The 8,962-nt window shown below is 31.1% G+C and overlaps 1 long non-coding RNA gene across 1 annotated transcript; it reads right to left on the reverse strand.

Annotated features, from left to right (window-relative positions):
* Nucleotides 1-608: 608 nt before the first annotated feature.
* LOC132063455 (uncharacterized) lies at nucleotides 609-2,409 on the reverse strand. Its single transcript, XR_009416380.1, has 2 exons — nucleotides 2,146-2,409; nucleotides 609-1,176 (listed from the first exon to the last, which is right to left on the reverse strand). It is a non-coding gene; the product is annotated as an uncharacterized LOC132063455 (long non-coding RNA).
* Between the last annotated feature and the right edge of the window lie 6,553 nt (nucleotides 2,410-8,962).

Raw genomic sequence — 8,962 nt, forward strand, 5'->3', positions numbered from 1 at the left:
TTCAATCAACTGTCATTTTCTTGTACAAATTGTGCTTAGAATCTTCATTTTCTTGAAAGCTGTCTCAGCGCTTGCTTTATGATGTTACTATCTTTGTTTGCCCAGTTTGTCATTTGTGGAATTAATGTCCGGAAGCAATTAGGAAGGATGGGCAGAACATCTTCTCTTTAAGACAACATTTTGAATTTGTAACTGTTAAATATCGATCGGTTACTCCTTTAGCTAAAATTGTAATCAACTTTAAGTTAATGACACTCATCCTTGATCATTTATATTACTAGTGAAATTGTTCGCGCAAATATTGTACAATAATAAACTTATAAAATGACCATTTTAAAACTTATGGTCCTGAAATAGCTTATGCAATAAAATACCCAATAGACATTATATATCAATCTCGCTTGAAAATTCTACACTTCATCCCTTGTATTCGCAAGATAAAAGTACATCTTCCATAAAAGTGAAAGCTGGAAATAGTTAAGTTATATCTGATCTTTAGGCCTCCGGCTTTCATAGGAAAATAAAATCATATGGCCTATATTAATATTGACAATTAGAATAAAAAAGACAATAAGAATTTTTTTATAGATTTTCAAGCCTCAATAACATGACTATACATATGGCACTATACTAATGTTACAATTTGAAAGATCAAGTGATTCACCATTACCAAAAAATTGTAATGAAACACGTCTTCTCTATCTAATTTAGATACCAAATATACAAAAAATATTGCAATGAATCCTAAAAATAAAAGAAAATCTCGTCTAAACTGTTGCAATTATTTTTAAAATTGATACGGGAACGTAACACACTAATGCCTCATGCACCTTTAAACTCTGATGTTTTAACCGGTAATTAGCTCCTATATAACTTGATCACCAATTTACTTAGCTTCTCATAACAAAATAATATGGCATAACATCTTTAAGAAAAATTGAGTACTTCCATTCCAACAAATACACTGCAAGCACAGAAGTACAGAACAATTCAATTAATTTGATTGTCAAAGCCATTTTCAAAGCACTATGGTAAACTATATAATAATGCACAAATCTGAACCTCATTATTAGCTAGTGTCCAAAATATGTATAATACGTGCATATACACTACTTCTCGTTAACTTGTTCTTGATACAAATCAACACCACTACTTTCTCGATTCTTCAAAGGGGACCTGTCCGTATTTAAATTAGAGGAAAAAATGATCTATAATTTTTTCAAACTACAATCACGAGAACAATTGGTGTAGAATCGGTATCCATAAACTCGATCAGCTCCCTTCAAGTTCTAAATTATTGCACTTACAATCCAAAGAAAAGTAACATTAAACTATATACAGGTAAAATTCTATCATATAAAATGAAAAAAGTAATTCCCAAAGTAATTATTTCAAATTTCCTGTGACATCTTCTTAATTAACTTCCTTTATGCTGTCACATTTTAAAATTAGATTCAGTTTAATAGTAATCAATTCAAATAAGGGAGAAATGTAGTGTATCAAATCATGTTAACTCAATTCAAATAAGGGAGAAATGTAGTGTATCAAATCATGTTAACACAATATCTAAATTCAGTTAGCTCAATCCAACAAATTCAAAAGTCGATGAAAATTTTCAAGTAAGTGAGAAATAATACCAGATACCTACATCTTTTCCGGACAAAGAAAAGGTATGATCAATAAGCAGCAAAGTATTTCGTAAAGAAATGACTCACCCTAAATCACCAGAGTAGGATGAAAATTTCAGTAGCAGCGCCAGTATGATGCCAAAAAAAAAAAAAAATCACATGATCGGTTTCCTATATCTGGTGCAGAGAGGAGGTGCAAAAGAAAAAAAACAGAACACACGTTTGTAGTAGAACAAACATAGAAAACAATAAAGAATTTAAATTTAACTCATGATGTCCCTTTTAGATTGGATGCCAACATATGAATCCATGTAGAACAAACATAGAAAACAATAAAGAATTTAAATTTAACTCATGATGTCCCTTTTAGATTGGATGCCAACATATGAATCCCATGTATTCATTTAGCAATCTTGACGAACCGATAAAAGATGTAGCATAAAATATATAACAGAATGATATTTGTAAAGTACTCTTGCAAGCAAATAGATAAATTATACTCATATTCGAAGTTTACCATGCAATGAATAGTAATGGTAGCCATGACTCACTTGAACGTATTGGAAGCTTATTATGTTCTAGTATTTGAATAAGAAAATCTGGTGAATGATGGAGTTTGTAGGGATTCTTTTATATATCCTCCATTAAAATGGTATATGGAAGGTTGTGTCATTCCATTAATGTGTAATATGAAAAGGTTAGCCAAAAATTTGACAAATTCATAACCGCATTTTAGCCCCACTTATTAGATTAGAAGCAATGTCGCGTAAGTTACGACTATTTCTTATATATGAGAATTAAATAGGAAAGATAGTTGTGAGGACTCGTTTAAAAATAAATGTGACTGTTTTCATTTTTCTTTACAACTTTTCGCTGCCTTCATAATTTTCATTGCCTTTCTTTATTGCAATGAGTAGTAATGGTAGTTATTTATTTTTTAAATATGAGAATTAATTAGGAAAGATAAAAAGGAGACTTCCACATTGTGAGTTGTGACTACTCGTTTATTAACAATTGTGACTGTTCATTTTCCTTTACAACTTCATTTGCCTTCATAATTTTTCATTGTCTTTCTTTATTACAATAAAGACTAAAGAATGGGGGAAAAGTCAAAAAAGGAGAAAAAAGGTAAATAGAAATTGTGGCCATAGAGAGGTGCCACATCTTGTCTATGTTTAGCTTTATATTATATATAGATATAGATTATTTTAGTTAAATTTCAATTTCCCTCTTTCCCACCAAGATATTTCATTTTTACAGAATTGTTTGAACCACTTCTTCTTCTTATATTCTACCAACCAATAAGGGGGACTTATATTGTCGTGACGAGCGCAAAACACATTATAATTTAAACGCTTTGCTAGTCAAAGATAGTATAGTATTTAGATCGTCTGCGCAAGGAGTGGTACAAACAATTACTCAAATAAAACTTGCTTAGTATTATTCAGGTGATCAAAACTTGAGTTTGTTGTGGTTATAGACCACGATTATCGACTACAAACGTAATTAAAGACAATTGATAACGAAAGAAAAGGTTACTATTAATATGAGAAGTAAGATTAATATGAGAAGTAAGGGTAGTAGACAAGACAGATGCAAGATTTTAGCGATTAACTCCAATTCGTTTTATCATTATGTTCTAGATTTATTGAGTCTTTCGAATTCAATAAATAATTAGTTTACTCAAGAATCTAATAAACATTTCCGATTATTTTTTCAGATTTCACAAATTAAACTAATGCAAGCCCCGAGAATGTTCAAAAACTATGGATAGAAATAGATTTTCGGACGACTTCTCACGAATATCGTCAGCTCATAACCCAAGATAAATTATTCAAGAGTCTCTTCCAATTATTCAATAAAGTCATTCAATCATGAGCTAAATCAGATTTATATTAAGATAATTCATACATCTCTTACTCTTCCAATTAAAGCATCCAAGAATATCTCAATAATGAAATAAAACTACTATCCATGAGTTCAAGACTAATAAAAAGCCATGTGAACGTATGCAAGAAATATTAAGGTTTTAGTCTTAAGGAAAACGTCTCTTGAATATTTTCTTCTCTTGGTTCAACCAATACATCAAGAAGCTCTTTCGACTACTTAGAAGAATCACCGATTAAAACCAAACAAATAATGCAGAGATATTCACCAAACTATTCCTCTTTCAATTAAATAAAGGGGAAAAGGTGCAAATATACCCCTCAACTTTGCGATTTATAGCAGATATACCCTCCGTTAAAAAGTAGTGTATATATTCCCTTGCCGTTATAAAATGGTGCAAATATACCCCTGCCGTTATGCAAATAGTGCAAATACACCCTTTTTGCTGACGGGATCTTTTTTTAAAAAAACAATTAGCTTATTTTTTAATTTAAAAGAAATGCCATCTGGCTTTAAAAATAATAATAATAAAAAAAAGGTCTAGTCATTTTTTTTTAGTAGACATATTTTTCTAACGCTACATGGTAAATATTTTTCTGGTGGGTCGGTCTTGTTCGTTTAAAAAAATGTCTCCGTGGCTTTAAAAAAAATAAGTCTACCCATTTTTTAAAATGAACCAGACCCGACCCACCAGGTAAAAAAATCATCATGTGGCTTTAGAAAAATAAGTCTACTAAAAGAAATGAGTAGAATTTTTTCGTAAAGCCACGTGGTATTTTTTAATTAAAAAATAAACTAAATGATTTTTTCAAAAAAAATCCGTCATCACAAAGGGTATATTTGCACCATTTTGTAACGGCGGGGTCTATTTGCACCACTTTTATAACGGAGGTATATCTGCTCTAAATCGCAAGGTTGAAGGGTATATTTGCACATTTTCCCTAAATAAAATAGTAAATAACTTTGCAATTCAATTCAAAACTCAATTAACAATTTCAAGCAAGAATCGAATCTAAAAAAGTCAATCAATACGTCATGTCTTGTCAAAATCCTATAAGAAAACTACTCCATAGTAAAATAAAGAACATAGAAGAAATAGAATTAAAAAACATTACAATAGACGATTGATCTAAACTCCCGTATTGAATCGAATCGTGATGGAAAGTAATGAATTCGGTCGTCAAATCCTCTTCTACGCTCCTCCAATGCTCCCTAGGTCAAAAGTCCCTTCAAAAACATGTTTTTCATATATTTATAGGATACCCCGAAAGTGCTCAGACCAAAATACCCTTAAAAAATCAAAAAATCGAAAACAACCCGTAATTGGCCTACCGCACCATGCAGGGCATCGCGCTAGGCGAGGCGATAAGCCATATTTTTAGAACCTGAGATTTTTACAGGCAGGCGCAGCGCGCTGGGCGTAGCGCCAAGTGTCGCGCCAAGCTTGTTTCGCGATGTCATCCTTTTGGTTCAATTTTTTTTACATGCATACTCAATCGATCCTTGAACCTCGAACTCATCCCGATTTTTTTTTGGACGAAGTCCTAAAACCTCCATTTAAGCTCCAAAAATGCTCGTTTACTCGGGAACAAGTCCTACACAAGAAAACACACGTAATAAGTATAAAATACTACATTATAGCTCAAACAGGATTAAAATATATATAGTCAATAAAATTGTGAACTATATAGCTAAAAATCTGTGTTTCTGGCCTATCATCATGTCTCCTCAACGCTACTCTCGTCAAATCTTTATCACTCACAACACTGCTGTACATCCACAAAGTCACTACATAGAATCTTGGCAAGCCTATCTCCTTGTGTAACTATTGTGCATGGAAAATTCAAGAAGTCCATGTCAAGAGTCGTGCCATTATTTCTATCAATTTTGTTTAAAAAAAAAAAAAAAAACTAGTAATAAAAGAAGCTCGCTATCAGTTGGCACTTTAGTCAAAAAGTTGTGAACTACTGGTTGTGAACTTGTGGTGGAGACCTTTGCCTTCCAAGTTTCAATTTTTAACCACCTTCTTTGTATTTTCTGTTTTTCTTGCACATATCCACGTCACTGATGAATTGTGGTGGCTACTTACACATGATTGAATGTGAGGCTTAATGAAGATTAGCGTTGTCTTAATTACTGATGCATTGTGGAGTTGTAAACTAATCCAGCAAGTTACTTCTAAACCACTTTATATTTCATCAAGTTTTACTTTTTTAATCAATAGCCTATACTTAATCTATAACCAAAATACTTAGTGAAATTCTTGTTTCATTTCCATGGGTTACAATCACACATTTCTCTAAATCATCATAACGTAGTAATAAAATGTTAACCTAAGTTTTCCAAGGAAGGAAGTTAATTAAAGGAAACAGGAGGTTAGATATCAATATATAGCTTTTTAAAATTGAAAGATGCCTTCTTTGTGACTTTAGTAGTGGAGCGTAAGGATGATGGCCAAGTTTTAAAGCAGCCAAAATTATAAGTGATGACTCATTATCTACGAGATTTTTTTTTCCCTCAACTATGGGCATAACTTTGTGAAGGATTTTTTTTTCAATTGAATCTATGAGGCCTTCAATTGTCATTTTCTCATACCAGTAGATGTGTTTAGGAATCTTGATTATGCTGGAACCTTGGTTTGTTCTAATCAAACTCTTAAGCCTATTTGGTCCTCCACGTGATTGGACCCAAGAATGATGAATATTTTTATTAAATGGACTTATCATAAAAATTAGGACCCGCATAACTTAGATAATTCCTTCAAAGTACGCCGCGGGGGCATATCATAATTTTTCGTTGCAAACAATAATTTGCGTGCCAGTCTCTTTCATTTCATTATTGAAGGTTCTGTTTTTCATTAGATGAGAAATACCCTAACCAAGATATAAAACATTTTAAATACTGGCGCAAAAATTAAAGACCAATCGCCCCTTCAATTGTCATTTTCTCATACCAGTATAAGAAAAGGAGAAGTATGAAAAAGAATTGCAAACAATAATTTGCGTGCCAGTCTCTTTTCATTATTGAAGGTTCTGTTTTTTCATTTGAAACAAGATTAAAAACAACTTGACTGAAAAGAAAAGGAGAAGTATGAAAAAGAATTATCTTTGAAACTTAGAAGGGACATTTTTCTTCTGCATCACCTTTTATAATTGTTAAATGTGGGAAAGCTTCCGATTTCCGTATGAGGACAAACCGGCCATTTACATTCAATTGCGTAAACGAATGTGATTGAATTATTAAAATTCTTCTAGAGGAGCTTGAAAGAAAAAGTTCCTATATTTTTTTAAAAAAAAAAATGACAAAGATTTAGAATAAAAAGTGATAAAGTATATAAATTGTTATGATAATTTAGGAAATCAATTCGTTAGTAAATTAAAATAAAATTGACAACTTCCTGAAATAAAACAATAAAATACTCTAAGCCATTATTGAATTTTTTTTACAATTAAGTAATATTTGGAAATAAATGACCCATAAATAATAGTTAACTCCTCGAATAGATATAGAATGGAACTAAGAGAGATTATCAAGAGACACAAGTGTAATCATGTTATATAATAATTCTTCCAAGGACGCAAAAAGATTTTTATTTTTTCAACAAGGAGACAAAAATATAAAGACGTTATCATTCTGAAAACGCAACTTCGTTTAGTTATCATTCTGATAACGCAACTTCGTTTAGTGATCACTAGATTTAGATTAGGATTCTATGTGGGACCATAGTCCATAAGTTTGTTGGCCCAGCTTTAGCCAGCGTTTGGTCATAGATTCCCAAAAAAAAAAAATGAAAAACTTAGGTTGTGTTTGGCCATAAAAATTATTCATTTTTTTCCGAAATTTTTTTTTTCACTTTTTCTTTTCAGTTTTGGCCATAAATATTCCGAATACAAGTCGTATTCCGGAATACAAAAAACTCAAAAACTTATTTTTCAAAATTTTTTCACTTTTTTACAACTACATTTCACCAAAAATTACAATTTCAAAAACTATGGCCAAACACAACTCCAACTCCAACTTCAAAAATTCCAAAAAAGTGAATTTGTTTTTGGTATCTATGGCCAAACGCCTACTTAATTTGGTCATAATTTTTCAAAACATATTTCACTTTTTGTTTTGAAAAACATGAAATATTACATATACCAATAAGTTCTAAAAACTATCAACAAAACCCAACCATACGAAACTTACATACTTGCTAATCCCAAATTATGCAGAACATGATATTTTAATAATAATTGCTGATAACACACTTACTAGCTATTACAATTCAAATTACAATACAAAGATTCATCCGTGCAAGAAAAAAACAGTAGTAACTAACTATTCTTTAATATAATCTTCCCACATTGTACGAACAATCTCTTCACGACGAGCATGCATTTCAAATTTTTATCTTCACAACGGATTTCTACAGTTGTCATAGCAATTTTCGATAGGGTTTCTTCTTCTACTGTTTCGACACAACATAACTCATTCACTTTATAAAAGAGACTATTTTAATTGTGGAAACATGGTGGATACGGCTTTAATGGTGGAACATGATAGATAGAATTAGTTGGGTCATAAATAGATGATTTTTTTATATATATAAAATACAAAAGTTAGGGTAGTTTTTAAAATTTTTGAAAAGGTCAAAACATAGATTTTGGCCCAAAAACATGTTTGAGCCAGAGTTTGAAATTTGAAGATTTATTTTCAAAATCTATAAAAGTTTATGGCCAAACAAAAATTTGAAAACAAATCTTCCAAATATGCTCTCAAAATTTCAATCCAAAGGCATATGAATTGAAAGATGACTTCATTGTGACTTTAGTAGTGGAGCCAAAATAACAAGTGATGACTCATTATCTATGAGATTTTTTTTTTTTTCAATTGAATCTATGAGGCCTTCAATTGTCATTTTCTCATATAGTATGTGTTTAGGAATCTTGATTATGCGGGAGCCTTGTTTTGCTCTAATCAAACTCTTAAGCCTATTTGGTTGGACCCCAGATGAATATTTTTATTAAATGGACCATAAAAATTAGTTTAGTAAATTTCGTGATATCATAATTTTTCGTTGCAAACAATAATTTGCGTGCCAGTCTCTTTCATTATTGAAGGTTCTGTTTTTCCTTAGATGAGAAATATCTTAACCAAGATATAAAACCACTTGACTGAAAAGAAAATGAGAAGTATGAAAAAGAATTATCTTTTAGTCTTAAAACTTAGAAGGTGTTATAAAATAATAAAGCAAGCGAGAAGAATATATTGTAGAAAAGAGAGAAGAGATGGGGTCTTTATTTCCTGTTGTTAGGGATTCTGATGGAGAACCTGCAATAATACTATATTTATAGTAAAAAGTGACTTCATCCCAAAGTCACTAACCCTAATATTTCTAAGAGATAGATATCCATAATAATAAATAATATTTATAAATCCCCTGGGTGTCATTTATGATAATG

The sequence above is a fragment of the Lycium ferocissimum genome, chromosome 7 (assembly GCF_029784015.1).
Source record: "Lycium ferocissimum isolate CSIRO_LF1 chromosome 7, AGI_CSIRO_Lferr_CH_V1, whole genome shotgun sequence".
Classification (NCBI taxonomy): Eukaryota; Viridiplantae; Streptophyta; class Magnoliopsida; order Solanales; family Solanaceae; genus Lycium; species Lycium ferocissimum.